The sequence below is a fragment of the Xyrauchen texanus genome, chromosome 38 (assembly GCF_025860055.1).
Source record: "Xyrauchen texanus isolate HMW12.3.18 chromosome 38, RBS_HiC_50CHRs, whole genome shotgun sequence".
Lineage (NCBI taxonomy): Eukaryota > Metazoa > Chordata > Actinopteri > Cypriniformes > Catostomidae > Xyrauchen > Xyrauchen texanus.
The window spans coordinates 13583342-13603620 of record NC_068313.1 but is presented as its reverse complement, the minus strand read 5'-3'; the positions used below and the strand labels follow the sequence as shown (position 1 = coordinate 13603620).

At 37.3% G+C, this 20279-nt stretch overlaps 1 protein-coding gene across 1 annotated transcript in view; it reads left to right on the top strand.

The window, feature by feature from the left end:
* LOC127631947 (leucine-rich repeat and fibronectin type III domain-containing protein 1-like protein) overlaps window positions 1-16725 on the top strand; it is a 68167-nt gene extending 51442 nt beyond the window's left edge. The window contains exon 5 of the mRNA XM_052110367.1: window positions 16550-16725. The gene's annotated coding sequence lies outside the window, so the exon portion shown is untranslated. The remainder of the gene's footprint in view (window positions 1-16549) is intronic.
* The last annotated feature ends 3554 nt before the right edge of the window (window positions 16726-20279 follow it).

Genomic DNA, 20279 nt, shown 5'->3' with positions numbered 1-20279 from the left:
AGTGAATGTAAAATGCAAATTAACTGAGCATGGGGGAGAATGTAAAGTTTAATAGTCTTACATTTTGATCTGTTTCTCATCCACACCTATAAATCGCTTCAGAATACATGGATTTAACCACCAGAGTTGTCTGGAGTACTTTTTATTATTTATTTTATTTTGGAGCTTCAAAAATTGAGGACCTACACTTCTAAAATCTTCGATTAAGTTCAGTAGAAGAAAGTAAGTCATTCACATCTGGGATGGCATGAGGGTGAGTAAATGATGAGAGAATTTTCATTTTTGGGTGAACTAAACCTTTAACATTTATATAAGCTGTGAGTGAGCGTACAACCAGCTGTGTCCTCAAAAAAGATAGTTTGGGAGCAATCAGTTATAGTCGCCTTCTCCCAGACATCTACAACTGCTGAATTACGGCTTGCGAAGCACAAAGGTTCAAGTTTTGCTCACTTTGGTGGTGTGCATAATGACACCAAATTAATAAAAAAAAACACACTAATGTAGCGAACAGAATTGTATTTTCCCATTATATGCATGTTTGTAATGACGTGAGTTGATGACGGAAAACACCGGGATTCAACAGAATGGTGTGTCTGAAACCAGACCAACACTGTGGGGGGCTGCCGGGAACAGTCATATCACACTTTAACAACAAACAATAGGATTCATCACAATTCATTTTTAATCTACTGACAGCCTCGGGATACTTCCATTCATAACATTTTATAGTTATGTATATTTCTGTGAAAAGCTCTTCACTAAAATTTGGAATGTGGCTGCAGAGATTGGCTTCCATTCAGACACAAGAGCATCAAAAGTCTAGCTTTGGTAAACCATTCCATTATTGGTTCTGGAACATGCTTTCTTCCTTTGATGTGGATGCAACACTGTGTAAGATAGTCCTATAGCTACCATTCAGCGGGACTGCAACATGCTAAAGTGTGAAAAAGAGCGCACTCCGTGTAGTCTGATTCTGAACAAATTACTTTTGTGGGCCGGTTCTTTTGAATCAATACTGTAAAACACACAGCGTGAAACGTGTAGCCCAATTTCCAAACAACTAACTCATGAATTGCTTGTTTTGAATGTACACCACAAAAAATAATAAGCTGCTAAATGAATGAATGACTATTGTCAGCCACTAATTTTTAGTGAATCAAAAACTGCAAATCATTAATTTCTTCATGTCCAACTCCAAATGAACCAATAAAAATGTAAATCACATTTTAAAGAATCTTTTGTTAAAATTTTAAATTATCTAATTTGGTAAGAGACTGCTTAGGGAAGTAAATCGAATAAAAAATAAAAAAATATATTATCTTTCTTTTTTTTTTTCTTTCTCGAAATGAATGGAACAGGTAAGGAACTAGACTTTTTAAGCAGAATTGAAATTGGTACAAAAAATATTTTATTCCTTATTATTCCCATTTCTATTGAGTTCCCGTTTATGTTGTGTATGAGATATGTTACGTAGTGTATCTGGCTTACAGTCAGCATTTCAATAAACCATTTTTTTATAGACAGCTTGCTTTGTGCACAGAGGCACCCCATTTAACTTTAAATGGAATTACACAACTGTATGCTCAACTATATGCACCTATCGGAATGGCTGTTGTTGAAAAGCCAAACCATTAGAAGAGGGTGTCTTCATTCATTTTGACATGCTTTATAGACTGCATTTTATGAATTCTTTGCTCCAAACTAAAATTCTAATATCATCATATTTTCCTGATACATGTTAGGTAGCCATGACTTTGGAGGTATATAAATTGGCTTTCAAAACATTTAACTAACCTGATAGATAGTCATGAGAGTAAAAAGTTAAAAATGTACAACTAGTCCCAGTTCCCTGATCATCCGGCTTCTCTCAACACTGGTGTATCAGTAGCTAATAGTTTCTGGCTGTAAAGTAAATATTGATTATATTTCATTCTTAATCCAGATATATTGACAGACTAGAATGTGAATGCAGATTTCCACTGTCTGTCTTAAACAAAGCATAAATTACTTTTGGTCAAATTAAATGACGAATGAGCTCTGACCTTCCCAACACCACTCTCTCTGACATAGTGCCCTCAGTGTTGCTTCAAAGTGACAACTTTTTTAGGAAAAGTCAAACTCATTACATTATTATTTTTAAGCACCCTTTCGCCACCCTTAGCATTTTGTTTTGACTTGTCGAGTCTCATTTCTTAACCAATTAAAAAAATAATTACGTGATTAATGACTTCTCCACTCTGATGACATAGCGATAAGCTCACTGAGCATTTTGCTGCTGCAGACGCTAATGCAGGTTGGCCATTTTGATTGCTTATTTGGCATTTAATCACAGATGTGCCATTAGAACAGAAATTACACCAACAAGACCAGATTCAAAAGTTTATACATAATGTTTAATCGTGACATTAGATTAAGGATCGTAAATGAACTACATTTGCATTTCCTGAATGAAATACCTGTGCTTGCAAGGCAGCAGAGTATACCATTACATTTTTAGTTAAGTTTAGATTCTGGCTTTGGTTTTGAGTAAATTAAATGCAGCATCTAAGCCACTTTGCTGTTGTTGTGACACTTGATAAACATCTTTAAATTAGGAAAAACGACAAAAAGACCAATCAAGAATGAACACCTAGATGGTTAAGTACTGTATATGTATAGAGCCAAGATGCACCATAGGTGCATTGTCGGATCTTTTGTCTTCAGATCACTCTGTGTGTTTTGTGCTTCTTGACTGTCAGAACTTTCTACTCTCCTCTGTTAGGAGTTAGAATTGTTAGGCAATGCGCAGAAACCTTTCTCTTTCTCTTTAAAAAAAGAAGAAAAAGAATGACTGATAAACAAAGCAAGCGGTTTTGTTTTATGTGTTTGGGAGAAGAGCATGCTGCTCTTGCGTTGGGGTGGGGCGGGTGCGAGCATTGTGATCTATTCTCAGTCAAAATGCTTCGCACTTGTCTTGCTTACTTCCGAGAGACAGCACCCACTCTTACGTCGTGGGGCTCTCGTATGGATCTGGCTGAGGAGCGAGAGACGGGTCCGCCCCTATTGCTCGCTCTCTCTCCCCAGATCCAGCTGGTCCCTCCCGTGATCCTGAAGTGCTCCGGCGCCTCTTCAGTTCTTGAGGGGGACCATGAATCTCTTGAGTCTGTGGGCTACCCACCACTGAGCATTCCGTGCATAATAATAAATTGACGGAGGAATTACTCGAGGTGGTTACTCATGCGGTGGCCAGGCTTCAATAAGATTGGCCACGTGAACAAGAGACCCCCAAGTGAGGACAAATGTCTGTCTGGTGGCCAAGGGAAGGGAACGCCTATAAGGGTTACGTGTCGTACCCTTTCCATGTGGTTCAGACCCCGGTTCCTCACTTTGGGTCCCACACTAGGTGCATCTTGTCATCACAAATTGTTAACAACAGACGCCTCCCTGACGGGCTGGGGTGCGGTCTTAAGTGGTCTTCCAGCTCAAGGGGAATGGGAGGGTCATCAGCTCGATTGGCACATCAACTGCCTTGAGTTGATGGCAGTATTTCTGGCTCTGAAATACTTCCTCCAGTATTTGAGAGGCTGCCATGTCCTTGTGCGGGTGGACAATACAGCAGTAGTCTCTTACATAAACCATCAAGGAAGTCTACGTTCACGCCTGCACAACAGGTGGCATGGCAGATTCTCCCTTGGGCCCAGGGCAAGCTCCTGTCAATCAGAGCAGTTTATATCCCTTGATGTCTGAATGTGGGAGCAGATTTACTGTCCAGACAGAAAATACCGACGGGGGAGTGGAAACTCCACCCTGAGGTAGTGGAACAAATCTGGTTGAGATTTTACAGAGCTAACAGACAGCGCAATGTACCCTCTACTTCTCTTTGAGTCACTTAGCCCCCTTGGATCTGGACGCGATGGCACATGGCCCAGAATGCGCCTGTATGCGTTTCCTCTGGTTTCTCTGCTCCCAGGAGTCATGGCCAGAGTTCACCAGCAAGGTTCTTGCCTCTTACTGATAACGCCGCGTTGGCCGAACAGGGTATGGTTCTCGGAGATAATGTCTCTCCTCGATGGCTCACCTTGGGCAATTCCGGACAGGAGGGACCTTCTGTCCCAGGTGCAAGGGACAATATTTCATCATGTTTGTGCATGTAAAAGGTCTGCAAAGTTACAAAGTTCAAAGTCCACGCCAAAGGGAAACACAGAAAACACTGCTCCTGAACTGCCTGAAATGCCTGGTTTGCAGTTTTACTTTTGTGACATAGCTATGCCACTATGTAAAACATTTGCATAAGTTCTGGAAGCACTATGTGTGTCCGTTCCTCCAGCCTGCTCTTCAGCACATTTCAATTCAGTATTCAACTTACTCTATGCCGGCTTTGGATTTTCTAGACACCATTATTTAAGGATGAACAGAGCAACATTTCAGATGCGATGATTGGTCCGCTGGTTAGTCCAGTAATGAACACGTTATTAAGTGACACATTTGTTTATGAAAATCTTCTATTCCTAATTAATTCAATAGGAGTTTATTTGGTAAATGTGTTTCCATCATATTTAATGTGCAGTTCTTCATTTTGAATAAAAACAATTATCCACCTCAAGCACATGTATAAAGTGTAAAAATAGTTAATGCACATTTGAGATTTTATTCTCATTTAAAGGGATAGTTCACCCAAAAATGAAAATTCTCTAATTTACTCACATCCATATGTGTATGACTTTCTTTCTTCTGCAGAACACAAACAAAGATTTTTTGAAAAATATCTCAACTCTATAGGTCCATACAATGTAAGTGAATGGTGGCCAGAACTTTTTAGCTCCAAAAATCACATAAAGGAAACATACAAGTAATCCACAATAATCCAGTGATTAAATCCATATAGTGTATTCACAAGCAATATAAAAGCTGTGGGTGAGAAACAGAACAAAATTTAAGCAGTCCTTTTTTCCCTCTAAATCTCCACTTTCACTTTCACTCATCTGAAAGTCACTTGTGGTGCTTGTTTAGTTACAATTTCACATCTAAAAGTTAAAACAGAGATTTTGAGTAAAAAAATTACTTAACCTGTTGATACGCAATTTCCCCACACACGGTGGTGACGTCACTCTGCTTACATTTAATATATAATTTATTGTCTGTAAATGTAATTAATGTTAACAAATTATACAACTTTTCAAAGGTCTAAGTGTTCAACATTGATATCCGATCTCTGTTTCACAATAGCAATGCTCCAGAAGCAGCAATTTAGTTATTTGTGCCTTGAGTACAAATGAAAACATGCCATATCTAAACGGGACTTATTATCTTTATTATGAAAACGCGATTGCCAGATGAATCCAGTCCGCCACACTTGGCTCAATTGTCCATGACAAGTGTTCATTGAAAAACATCCAATAGCACATTTTATCCATAAAAGTGATAATATTGATATATTCTCCATTGTTTACACGAGCAGTCAGATTTTGTGTCGTCCTGAAAGGCGGAGCCTTAATTTTACTCTGTACACTTCCAGCGATTTTACAGAGAAAAAAGCTTGCAGGAACCTCAGTTTTTGTTAGATCATCTTCAAATTTGAAACATAACTTCTTTGACTTATGGCTTTGAGAACATTGTATTTCTGGGCTGTCTTGGTACTTTTATTATTGTTTTTTTTAGATTATTAAAATGCATGTTCAGCACAAAATATTTCTATTTCTATAAACTTCAGCTTCTCTAACTTTAAAAAATAACAACATACAGTATATTAATTCTAAAACTTGGGAAATAAAGCCAATAGTGTCTTATTTCAAAATACTACAACTGTGTCCATACTCCAAAGGGTCCAGTAAATACAACCATTTAAGATCAGGTATGTCATTTTCATGGTTTGTGCTTAAAAAGGGGGTGGGTCAATGACATGACATGTATTTTTTGTGTCCAAATTCATTATTTTCCTAAAAATAATTTGAATGAATTCTTGTCATACATCAAATGGATCTACAATATCTCCTTTATAAGAAACCCTTTTCATTTTATTGAAATTCAATAGATTTTTTGAGTTTTGGTGTTTGAAAGACCAAAAATGTCACGTGGTGCGACCGTCCGAACGTACAAGCAGAGAACAAAACTGAGATATAAATGTTCATTTTCTCAATAACATTCTTAATCAAATATTTTGGCATGATTTTATGTTAAATTCCTTATAAATGAGGGGAAATAGTGTATCGGACCTATTTCAAAACTATTCTATTACTTAAAAAACGTTTGTCTGAAAAATTGACTTCTACTAATGTCAGGGAGGGCGACCGACATAAAAATGCAATTTTATGCAACGTTCCTTTAAGAAAACCATGTGACGGCATTTGACATCACACAGAAGACTCCAGAGGACCCCTTTGATGCAGTAACAAGATTAGTCACCCACCCATAAATATTAGATAATTTGACATTTTTGAGTAATTGATTTAAAAAATTTATGTATAACCTTGAGCACATGGTCAAACATTTGTATAGGCTTCCAAGTTAATGCCTGTTAGATTCTAATTGAGTTTGAAATGTCAGGTGTCGCGACCAGAGTTACAGTTAAACCAACTAAAAAAAGTCATGTTAATTCATGTTTTTGAATATATTAAATACATTTTAATAAATATATAAAGCTTTTAAGTTGTTTAAAGGTGCAATCTACATATGTATATATATATTTTTTTATTTTATTATGGTATGTGTGACAATTTAAAGAGCACATTGTCCATCTTAAACATCTTATGCTTTCTCTATGAAGAACGCTTTCTATTTTTTGTCTGTATATAGTTACAATAAGTGAAGGTAGTGAAATATAAAACTATGACATACTCTCTGCAGAAATGCAATGTACACCTGAGTTATAAATTCACAAAAACTGCAGAAAATACTGATATGGTCCTTTCAAACCCTTTATAAACAGCTTGAAACACATCAGAATCAGAATCAGAAAAGCTTTATTGCCAAGTAAGTTTTTTACACATACAAGGAATTTGTTGTGGTGTTGTAGGTGCGTTCACACAGTCTCTAAATATATGAACAAGAATAAAAATATAAGCAATATAAATATAAATATATCCACGCAGTATCAATTAAAAGTAAGTATAAAATAAAAAGAGCAGTAGTGCAGTGAAATGTAGAGCCAGAGGTGAAGTGTGGAGAGTGTCAGGGTGGGTACCGGGCATTGTTGATAAGGCAAGTGGCGGATGGGAAGAAACTGTTCTTGTGGCGTGAGGTTTTTGTCCTGATGGACCTCAGCCTTCTGCCATAGGGAAATGATTCAAAGAGATTGTGGCCAGGGTGGGAGAGATCAGCCACAATCTTTCCAGCACGCTTCAGGGTCCTGGAGTCATACAGGTCCTGGAGCGGTGGCAGATTGCAGCCAATCACCTTCTTTGCAGACCGGATGACACGCTGCAGTCTGCCCTTGTCCTTGGCAGTAGTAGCAGCGTACCAGATAGTGATGGAGGAAGTGAGGATGGACTCGATGATGGCTATGTAGAAGTGCACCATCATTGACATTGACATAGGTTGAATTTCTTCAGCTGCCGCAGGAAGTACATCCTCTGTTGTGCTTTCTTGATGAGGGTGCTGATGTTCAGCTCCCACATGAGGTCCTGGGAGATGATAGTTCCCAGGAAGCAGAAAGAATCCACAGTGTCAATTGTGGAGTCGCAGAGGGTGATGGGGGCAGGTGCAGGTGAGGCTGAGTTCTTCCTGAAGTCCACAACCATCTCCACTGTCTTTAGAGCGTTGAGCTCTAGGTTGTTTTGGTTGCACCAGGTCACCAGGTGGTCGACCTCCCACCTGTAGGCCGACTCGTCACCATCAGAGATGCGTCCGATGAGGGAGGGGGTCGTCCGCAAACTTCAGAAGCTTGACGGACTGGTGACTGGAGGTGCAACTGTTAGTGTACAGGGAGAAGAGCAGAGGAGAAAGAACGCAGCCCTGAGGGGATCCAGTGCTAATGGACTGTGAGTCGGAGACGTGTTTCCCCAGCCTCACATGCTGCTTCCTGTCAGACAGGAAGTCAGTGATCCACCTGCTGGTGGAGTCAGGCACACTTAGCTGGGAGAGCTTCTCCTGGAGCAGAGCCGGGATGATGGTGTTAAAGGCAGAGCTGAAATCAACAAACAGAATCCTGGCGTAGGTTCCTGCGGAGTCCAGGTGCTGGAGGATGTAGTGGAGGGCCAAGTTGACTGCATCGTTTACAGACCTGTTGGTTCTGTATGCAAACTTCAGGGGGTCCAGGAGGGGGTCGGTGATGACTTTGAGGTGAGAAAGCACAAGGCGTTCAAAGGACTTCATCACCACAGAGGTCAGGGCGACGGGTCTGAAGTCGTTATGTCCTGTGGTCCTTGACTTCTTGGGAACAGGGATGATATTTGAAGACTTGAAGAAGGCTGGCACGTGACATGTCTCCAGTGAGGTGTTGAAAATGTCTGTGAACACTGGAGACAGCTGATCAGCGCAGTGCTTCAAGCTGGATGGGGAGACATTACCTACAACTGGGTTGTTGTAACCCAGCAAAAAATTATCACTACCCATAAGATGTGTTAGACAATCAACCCATAGAGTTGGGTTGGTTGTACAACCCAACATGTTAGGTTAAAATAACCCACGGTTGGGTTTGTCCATATTTGACCCAGCCATGGGTTGCAAAACAACCCAAATTAGGTTATTTCAACCCATCATTTTTTAGTGTATATGTATTATGTACCAAGTTTCGTTTTTTGTATTGACATTTTATAATAGATGTTCTCGTTTTTTAAATGTGTTCACGGAGATGTTTTAAATTTCTAGATTTATAGAAGCGATGATCAAATGTTATCATAACATGCAGTATTGTTTTGCACTTTCTTGTTAATTAAATTTAATTATATGATTGAGATACAGTATAAATTGGTCAGAGGATTAAAATTAAAAATTGAAACCTGAATAAAATTCATTGACATATCTTTCTTTTTATTTTGTGAATATCAATCATTATTAATCACAATGTCAGGTGGTGCGACCGGTCATGGTCAGGTGGTGCAACCAGCAAATTTACATTTAAATGTATTAATTCCCACTGCAATTGCAAAATTAAGTAATAAATATAACTGTAAACCTTTATATAACGTATACAAATCAGTTTTACAGTTAAAAACAAAAGGACATAAAATGTCCTTATGGAAAAATGGGTGTTTGAACACACAGAAAAGCAGCCGTTTATATGATTTGGAATAAAAGGGCAATAAATAAAGAAATAGAAAGGGAATTTACCATGTGATATGCATTTTAGACACTACAATGATTAATATTTACATGTCTCAGTAGTGCTAAGTACATTAAATGTATATTATTTTAAATTAATATATGGTCGCACCACCTGACATTTTCTGGGTGGTAAAATCAGAAATCTTGTTAAATAATGAATTAATGCTGCCTAAAATGCTGTAAAACCAATATGAATCAACACCATACATTTTTTTGGACATAAAAATGCATTTTAAAACTGTTTTGCTTAAAATATTTTTTTTTTCATCTTGAAAATCTTATTTGTCATTGACCCGAGTGCGTATCAACTGGTTAAATATTGATTTGTGTTCTTCTGAAGAAAGAAAGTCATATATATCTGGCATGGCATGGGGGGAGTAAATGATTTGAAAATTTTCATTTGGGGTGAACAATCCCTTTAAAATTAGTAAAATATACATGTAACACAGAAATTAATAGGTTGGCACTATTGGGATGTGAGATCACAAAATAAGTTTACACGTATCTCTCATTTAAAAAGTGCTAGAAAATGAAAATGGTGGAAAATTCCCAGTGTACCATTTGCATGACAACTGCTAATTTTATTAAAGAGTTTGTGTGATTTATGCTGTCATTCACCGTTTGCCCCTGGGCTTGCACAAAATCTATTGAAATACCTCTTGATTTGATATTTAATGGTCAGGCTGTATTTCATTGCGTAATCAATAGTGTTGATTAGAAACAAGGTGTGGTTATAACTCATAATGAAATATGCTGATTTCTCTCTCTCTCTCTCTCTCTCTCTCTCTCTCTCTATATATATATAGATAGATAGATAGATAGATAGATAGATAGATGGATAGATGGATAGATAGATAGATAGATAGATAGATAGATAGATAGATAGATAGATAGATAGATAAATATATTTATTCTTATTCTTTTATAAAGTGAAATAGTCAGTATTGTGCAACATAAACATTAAACAAAGACTGCCGATTGATGTCCTGTTTTTGAGACATGAAAAATATAAATTGGAAGAATTTAGGAATATAAGATGATTTTGATAGTATATGAGATGTATGCACAGAATTATCATCCAAAAAAAATGGGACAGCAATAGTGAAAAAATATTTTGTTATATGGTTTAAGAAAAAAAGAATGCAGTTTTATTAATAGATCAATTTGCCTGCACATTTTCAAATGCAAAATATATTTGTGTACAGTGCTATTATTTGGAAACATATGGTATGAAAAGTAGGAGAGACTAATGAGTTTGAGTTATTTTAACAAACGTACTGTTTTAACTATAAATAGATATTTTGGGGCCAACCATTTGTATAGATGAGGGATTAGGTTTACATGACTCAATAGGATTGTAGTTTTGAAGTCTTCTTTCTTTACCCAAAATAGCCTCCTCACTGCAACAACAAGCACATCTTCTCTGTTTGTGTAAATTCTAATATACCTTAAATATTCTGTTTATGCCTGCACAGTCAAAAAGTGAAAACATTCATTTATCACCAAACAAGATACTGGAACCACTCTGCTTTTTTGGGGGGTCTGAGAGATGAAGAAAAAGACTGAGATTAATAACAAACAAGAGAAACTTTACTTATATGGAAAGCCCAAAGTGTTGATCTTAGCAGCATTTGGATAATCTTGCTTGTGTGTCTTCTGTCTTGTCTACAGTGTCATTGAGAGCAACAGGGCTTCAGACAGATCTATCTCAAAGACCACATGTGGTGTGATCCATCCAGTGTCTGTCTCAGAATTGAACGCACTTTGTTGGAACGTATGAATGCACTGGAGACCAAATTTGTGCTAATGAATTTTCGTTTGTCAAGATCAACCTAAAAATAAATAAATTGTGGCATAGATCACATTTGATGATGATTCATTTAGATCCATTTTGATATAAGCCTGATTGTTAGTGCTGATAATCTTAAGGCATTTAATGATATGCTTTTTGTATCCATTTAATGATTATAGTTCTTTGACAGTTCTGTTAATGGTTCTTTATGTCAAAAAGAATGGACGATGTTTGGATAACAGCTCTAGGGGTATGTTTACGTCATGTCGAAATTACCGTAATTACGAGATTTGACTTGTAAAAAAAAGTGTCCACATCTTCATAGAACTAGAAAAACAATATGGCAGCAGCCTCAATAATTAAAGGAAGTGAAGGCTGTAAGACTCAGGTTTGGGTGGGCAAGGAGGACACAGGGAACAGGGTTATTCAACTCAAGGTATGACTTTAATAAAAAATAAACTCAAATGGCTTTTCAGCAATGCTTAAACACATTCAGTCTCTGGGTAGACACACAGTCTCTTTCAGACTGGTAGCTCTCTCACCCATCTCTGGCATTGTTGCTCTTTTATACCGCTCTCCCCAAGCTCAATGCAATTGGAAACAGGTGTTAGTCATTATCTGGCTCAGGTGTATGCACCCTTACTGCTTTCTCTCTCCGGACGAATGCTAGACCATGGCTCCCCATTTCTGGACAGGATGTCAGCGACAGCCATCTGTGCTCCCAGTCTGTGGACCACCTTGAACTTAAATGGCTGAAGAGCCAGTTACCAACAGGTGATCCACAAGTTGGTATATTTCATGCGGTGGAGCCATTGGAGTGGAGAGTGATCTGAGCAGAGAGTGAAGGCCCCAAGACACTCCTTTTTAATGGTGTTGTACTTCGTCTCCCTCAACGAGAACTTGCGACTAATGTACAGCACCGAGCGCTCCTTCCCCTCCGCCACCTGTGGTCTTAGGTCTCGGGCAGGTCGCCACAGATTTGTTAATTTGGGGACGCACCTACCTTTGGCCAAAGTGGAACCCCAGATAACGTACCTCCACTCATCCAATTGCACAATTCTTGGGGTTTGCTGTGAGTCCCGGCTGTTGCAGCGATCTCAGAAGCGATCTCAGATGCGATGTGTGACCTTAAAGGGCCCTTGCCACTTAGAGAGTAATTTGGAGCTCGATGTGGGAAGTAATACGAGCACTTTGTCTCCCGGTGAAAATTCCCATAGCCGAGTTCCCCTGTTATACAGTCGGCTTTGATGTTCCTGAGCTTGGAGCAAATTCTCCTGTGTTAGTTGCCCCAAAGTGTGAAGTTTTGCTCTAAGATCAAGAATGTATTGAATTTTGTTCTTACTGTTTGAAAGACCCTCCTCCCAGGCTTCCCGTATGACCGAGTATGCTGTGTGGGCATTGCTTGTACAGCAGCTCGAATGGGGAAAACCCTGTGGAGGCTTGAGGGACCTCTCGCACTGCGAATAACAGGGGATCAAGTCATTTGTCCCAATATCTAGCATCCTCATGGACAAACTTACAGATCATATTTTTTAGGGTTTTAGCCCATCTGTTTGTGGATGGTAAACGCCAGTGCATATTGACTTAAAAACCAACAGGTTTGGGAGGGCAAGGAGGACACAGGGAATCTGGCTCAGGTGTAAGCACCATTACCGCTTTCTCTCTCTCCAGACGAAAGTTCGACCACGCCCCCCGCTGTCACAAAGGCATATTTCTGTTTGATATGCTATTTTATTATGCCATATTATGCTTTTTTGTTCTTAAAAATTTAAAGGAATGCTGCATATAAAGTGCAATTATTTAATTAATGTAGTGATACATTTGTTGTCGTTATGAACAATGAAGCCATTTTCGTGTTATTAGTGTTACCATAGAAATGAAAAACATCCAAGGTCCGAGGATGTGAATAGCCTGAAAAAAATATCTGAGACGCCATCTTGTAAATACAGTATTCTAATTCTGACTAGCAGCATCATTGCATCCCATTAGTGGCCTGTTTCAAATTTTTGAGAATTTCAGATTTCAACAGAACACAAATCAGAAAACTTGTTATCTGTTCACATTTTTATTTTATTTTTTATCTGGCAACTTTACCATCTTATCTCTCTGAAACTTCTATTTAAGTTTTTTTCTGCAAGCCAGGTCACGTGTGCCTCATCTGTGAAGCGTCATAAGCAGTGGCCCCACGTAATGTGTTTAAATATCTGAAAAGCATTTTATTAAATAACATTTCAAGAGGCATTTGTTTTGTATACCGATAGCAGAAGTGCACTTTAAGTACCTTATTTCACAAAGCCTGAAAAAAATCTCGTAATTACAGTATTCTAATTCTGACTTGCAGCATCATTGCATCCCATCAGAGGCCTGTTGCCAATTTTTGAGAATTTCAGATTTCAACAGAACACAAATCAGAAAACTGGTTATCTGTTCACAATTTTTTTTTTCTCTCAAATAATACTCAGTTTTAACAGAAAAGTTCAAGTTGTTTAAATCGTAAATGTTACAGTCGTCTCAAGGTTTTAGGGTTTTTTGAGTACATCGTCATGTCAACAAAGTTGTAATGTTGACTATATCTTCATACAGAAAAGATTTGTATGTGATTTTATAACACTAAAATCATGTTAAAGGGTTAGTTCATCATTTACTCACCCTCAGGCCATCCTAGATGTATATGTCTTTCTTTCTTCTGCAGAACACAAACAAAGTCTTTAAGACGAATATCTCAGCTCTGTAGGTCCATACAATGTTAGTGAATGAGTCGAATGGATTACATTTATGCTCCCTTTATGTGGATTTTGGAGCTTTAAAATTTTGGATTGTGAGGACCTACAGAGCTGAAGAGCTGAAAAAAGAGCTGAAGAGAATTTTCATTAGTGACTATCCCTTTAACACAAATTTTGTTTACATCTTGTGGATATACTTTTGGAAGAGTATTTTAACATTTACAGATTGGTCCCATTTGCATCCTTTGTAAGTGCCTCACTTGTAACCCAGATTTTTCCTTTTTTTTTTTTAAGAAAACGAGGAACGAGTCAAAATTATTTTGTGTGGTAATCAACATTATGTCTCAAATGCTGTCGATTGAGCTTAACTTGTATTGAACACGGATTTTTTCTTTAATTCTGAACCATTCATCTGTTGTTTTAAAAAGTACATTTACATTTACATTTATGCATTTGGCAGACGCTTTTATCCAAAGCGACTTACAGTGCACTTATTACAGGGACAATCCAAAAAGTATTTGGAGACATTATATTTTGAGACATTCTGGTCATCAAACAAATGTCCATTGTTAAAGGTGCACTCACCAACTTTTGTGGTTTTGTCATCTTGGACTCATAATGACAAATAGTTACGTGGATGTTGCTTAATTCAAAATCAATAGTGTTTGGGTATGATGACATTGTAGGAATTCACTCTTCACAGTCAGCCATAATTAATCTTATCCAAGAGTAAAAGTGTCCAAAACAGGGCAACAACTGAGATAAAGGGAGTAATATTCAGCTATCATGGCAGCCCTTATTAGGGGCCCACCCGATGTAGAATTAAACAGCTTTTTATAAGGTTACTGATAGCCTATGACTGGAGTCTTCATCTCATGAGAGTGCTCATGATTGTATACATATGTTTCAAAATTACTATACATTTATTTGAGTAAACCTATTTTAATGAGGAAAAAATAAATAAGTGCACCTTTAGTGTGCTGAGCTACATATGTTGTTACTCTGACAGGAAACCTGTGTGAACTTGAGAAGAGCTGATTTTTTATATCCACTACAAATCACTGTGGAACCAGTTAGTTTAAAATAACAGCAAATATGGATAATACAATTTAAACTAGTTCTGAGTAAAGCTCTAGCATAATTTGTTTACAGATGGCACTTGGTTTAAAATTGTGTTAGATGTAACTAAGTGTGGCTTGAAACAGGCAAACGGGCAGGAAACAGATGAGACCGGAAATGGATCACTTTCACTGGAGGTCGAGTGACTGGCAGAGATGTTGTCTAATCCTGGCAGCTCTTGTGGTCTCTCAAGCTTCCCAATGTTTGGCAAAATAATTTGTTGCTCCTGCCAACAAATTAACATTTATATCAGCTGTTCTTCCAACCAAAGTGTTCGGAAACTAGATTTGAGAGAATGCCAGTGCTGTTGTTGATTCCTTTTGTTCCTTAATGCATATTAGATCAATGTAATGTTAGATGTTACAATCATCACTTATGAAAGCCAATTTTATTTGTTCCCTCTGCTCTTTGAAGGCTTCAGTCTACATATTGTGTGTTATCTCACCTGTGAGCAACTCCACAAAACCGTATACTGGTGCCGAGTACAGGCAATACCACAGCATTTTTTGAAATGGTAGTACCATATATATGTAATACCATAATTACTTTTCTATCTATGGTAGTGACTAGAGGTCGACTGATTGTGGATTTTGCCGATAACAATAACTATCGTTTTTAATATTAATTTATAGAAAGTAAAAAAAAAAAAAGTATTTTCTTAGTTTTTTCCTAAAAGAAAAAATATATATTGGAATCTATTGGCATACATTTTATAGATAACCGGTAGTTCCAAAGAGCAACTATCGGCACTGATTACTCGATAAAACCAATATAGTAGTAACAATTCCAGATAGTACCCATCGCAGTAACAGCATGTATCTGAGCCTAGTGCTTTAATAGAGAGCCCACTTTTTCAGCCATCTTGATTGCAGAAGTATTTATCCCATTAATTTCTTCAAAAGTGATTTCATAAAATCGTCATTAGTACTAAGCCATGAACCAAACAAACCAGCTCCATGAATCAGAACATTACAAACTCTGATTGCAAATGATCTACTCATATTAAAAATGGAAAAGCATGACACCATTAATTGTATAGTATAAAAGTTGTTGATAAGTATAGAAACAATATATTTAGATTATTTTTTTTTTTTTTTATGATTATTCTGATATTTGCAAATATACAAGTAGTTTGATAGTGTAGAGAGACAGATTGATTATGTCTTTCACAGTGCTTAATGGGAGTGGGCGTCGCTGCTGGGCTCCTTTAAATAGCTTTTTCAACCACAATTCTCTGATTGGTGTATTGTTTTCCTTCAGGATCATATTTAGTGTAGTTTTCACCATACATTCCAATATTGAACAAGATTTTTATTTGAAATTGTTGAAATAACCCAGACTTATCTGAAGCATAAACCATTGATTAACAACCTCGGAGCTCACATTACATCTGTCGTTGAAGTTTTGTAAGTTATTGTTAAAACTCAATTACCCTATGTAGGAAAATGAATGGGATTTTACTTCCAGAACCTGATTGTTCCAGTCTACAGGGGCTATTCAAACAGTACGCTATACTGAGTGCAACAAAACGCAAGGATCTCGAGACATGCTTTCGGTATTGAACTCCTTTCAATTTGACGCAGTGTTTCAGTAGGGGTTGGGGTTTTTCTTGGATTTCCAGAAGCTTAACACCTTTTTGCCAAGGGACCTGATCATGTTTCTCTGTTTCCTGCAGATATTCATCCTCCTCCACCCATTCAATCATGAAAACTGCACCAGTGAGAGAAAATTCACATGGGACAAAGTAAACGGGATGTTTGTGCTTATGCACTTCCATCATTCTGCCTTCCTCCGGCTTTGCAGTATCAGTCACGACCCATCCAACCAGTGGGAACTGAAACTCAAAGGACTCAAAGGACCAAAAACATACAGCGGCAAGCAGTCCCACTTGGGAGCACAGATAATAGGCCTGTTATTTTGAGTTGTTCAGTCACTTTTTATTTTGCCATTTCTTTTGTAACTGTACATAAATCAATTTAAAATCTTATAGTTTTGTACATGTAATTTTTATGGTGTGTGATTATTATAATTTTTTTAAATATATATATATATATATATATATATATATATAAAATAAAAGACTGGATCGATTATAATGGGCTTGTTTTATGATTTATTTCACTGGGTGTTGGCTAACGGCATTCCTTTTCATATTTTTTCTTGTTTATCCTGTTAAACAGCAAAATCCCCAGCATGTTTTCCAAATGCATTTGCACTTTTAACATGTTTTTTCTCATTAATTACTACAAAAAACTCCAGGTATAGACAATGGGCCTTTGTTAAGGTATATGCCATATTTAAGACCCACAATAGAAAACTCATTTACTCACCACATGTTGCTGCACACATGTATGACTATCTTTCTTTTTTGAAAATGGTGACCGGGACTAACATATTGTCTATTATCTCCTTTCCTCATATTTCTCAATTCTTACAGGTTTGGAACACAAATATAGTTGAAGACAAAATTTACATTTTTGTTGAACTATACTTTTTAACAAAAACAAAATCAAGGCTGTGAGTGAAAGAAGTACAGTCCATCCAATGGGTCATACAGCCTTAAGGTCCTAGTTCACATTTATCACAGAGCAACCCACTTAACATATTGTATGACTAATCCTCAACAACCTTTGTTGAAATTAAATATGATGTCTAAACTTACTATTTTCACATAAACTACAAAATATTACAAAAGGTATTACAGCTGTATGTCAGCCTTAGGAAGTAAAAACATTCTAAAGAATAAAAACAAACATAAAATGCAGCTGACCATATAAGGCAGAAACAGAGAAAGCATATGGGTAGCGGAAGCTGATCTGGCTTGCCTATTTCTGAAGTCATCCCAATAGCGGAAATTATATCTGCTCAGTGCCCCATCTCTCGCTTCCACCCAAGTACAGCATTTATCACTCTGCACTAAGCATGTATATATATATATATATATATATATATATATATATATATATATATATATATATATACACATGCACACACATAATGTACAGATTTGTACAGAAGAAAATTTATACTTTAATTCACCAAAGTGGCATTCAACTGATCACAAAGTATAGTCAGGACCATTACTTATTTAATAATGCACAATCACTTTAAAAAAATAAAAAATAGAAGATTATAAAATCTAGATAGGCCCCATTTCCAACAGCCATCACACCAATACCTTATCCTTGAGTAATCACGCTAAATATCTAATTTAGTTATATAATATCACTTGCCATTATATCAAACACTGCTGAAAGCTGTTTGGTTCATTAAATGAAGCTTAGCATTTTATTTGTTTTTGAGTTGCCACAGTATTAGTTCAAAAATGTGAAAAAAAGGAACAACTTTCTCTAGAAACTCATTAATCAATCATTGTTTTGAGGAATGAATGATATACAATGCTTGAAATTGCCAAAAAACTTAAGATTTCACACAAAGGTGTACACTACAGTCTTCACAGACAAAGGACAACTGGCTCTAACAAGGACAGAAAGAGATGTGGAAGCATGTGGATGCATATCAGATTCTATTGTTTGAGAAACAGACACCTCACATGTCCTCAGCTGACAGCTTCATTGAATTCTACCTGCTCAACACTAGTTTCAGATAAAGATAAGGCTCTGGGGTGCAGGCCTTATGGGAAGAATTGCAAAGAAAAAGCCACATTTGAAACAGAAAAACAAAAAGAAATGTTAGAATGGGAAAAGAAACACAGACATCGGACAACAGATAATTGGAAAAGAGTGTTATAGATATTGACACCATTGAGCTTTTGTGAGATCAGCTAGACTATAACGTACGTGAGAAGTGCCCGACAAGACATCTACATCTATGGCAAGTGCTACAGGAAGTGTGGGGTGAAATGTCACCTGAGTATCTGGACAAACTCACAGCTGGAATGCCTGAAGTTCTGAACATTTATTTTCAAATTGTAATAGTAATTCTTCATGTTATTAATGTCATGAAAATACATTGTGATCAGTTGAATGCCAGTTTGGTGGATTAAAGTACCAATTTCCTTCCATAAGATATACACACACACACACACACACACACACACACACCACAGTTTGTTCCAGTCCTCGAATCTGATTGGACGAGAGATGTTCCATGAGTACTGATGGTTCACTATGTACATCACTTTGATTGTGTTTGTGCCATTCTAAACTGAAGTTTAAGAGCAGTGCAAATGTGTTAAGAGCCATCTGTCTCTTTATATTTTGTTTATACATTACATATTTTAGCCAGCAAGTGGAGGCAAAAGACCATTTTTGTGTGTAATATGAGCCAGTTGGTGATGTGAATTGAGTCAGCATCAGTCAGCGTTTACATACAGCAGCACTCCGTGATCGCTCGTATTACTACTACACTAATAAAGCTAGGGAATAGCTTTAAACAGTTTTAAACAAACAGCTTCAGCATTAAGGCCCATTATAGCTGAGAGACACAACAGACTGATTAATTACACAAACTCAAGGTGCTTACCTCTTACCAGAGTTTCCACACTGGAGAGAAAATACTATTCAAAATTGTGGAGAACATTGCAGTTTCAATAGTGAAAGACTCTTGCGCACTAGCTACCGTGAAAGGAGGAATGCCCCCTCTCGGAAGGCTATTTTTCCACTGAGAAAATAGGATGCATTTCACCAAAAAGCTGACTAACACTACATCATCATCAACAGGTGATCACACACGCTCCATCTCTATCTTTCTCTCTCTCTCTCTCTCTCTCTCTCTCTCTCTCACACACACACACACACACACACACACACAAACATAATTTTTTCTCCAATAATGTGTTAGAAACAGTCCAAACTATGAAACTAGTAGTCCGAAACTGATGTTTTTGTGAGGCTTGGACACTTCATTTGTTTTGAACCAGCAATGGCAGTTTCTGATCTGTGGCATAAGAAAGTAGTTCCATACACAAATGTGTTTTTTATGACCATACAAATTTTTTCCTAATTTTTGAAAATGTACTTGTATGTAAGCAATATCACAATCGAGCTATATGGTCCTACATCAGCACTGCTACATACATATATATATATATATATATATATATATATATACACACACATTCATTAAAACTACCTGCCTCATATTGTGTAGATCCCCCTCTTGTTGCCTAATCAGCACCTACCTGCATCTTAGAATAGCATTCTGAGATGCTATTCATCTCAACACAATTGTTGAGCTGTTATCTGAGATACCATAGACTTTGTCCATTTGCACCAGTCTCTGTTGACCTCTCTCATCAAAACGTCATTTCCATCCACAGAACTGCCACTCACTGGATGTTTTTTTTGTTTTTGGCATCATTCAGAGTAAATTCTAGAGACTGTTGTGCGTGAAAAATCAGAAATACTCAAACCAGCCCATCTGACGAAAATCACTGCTAACCC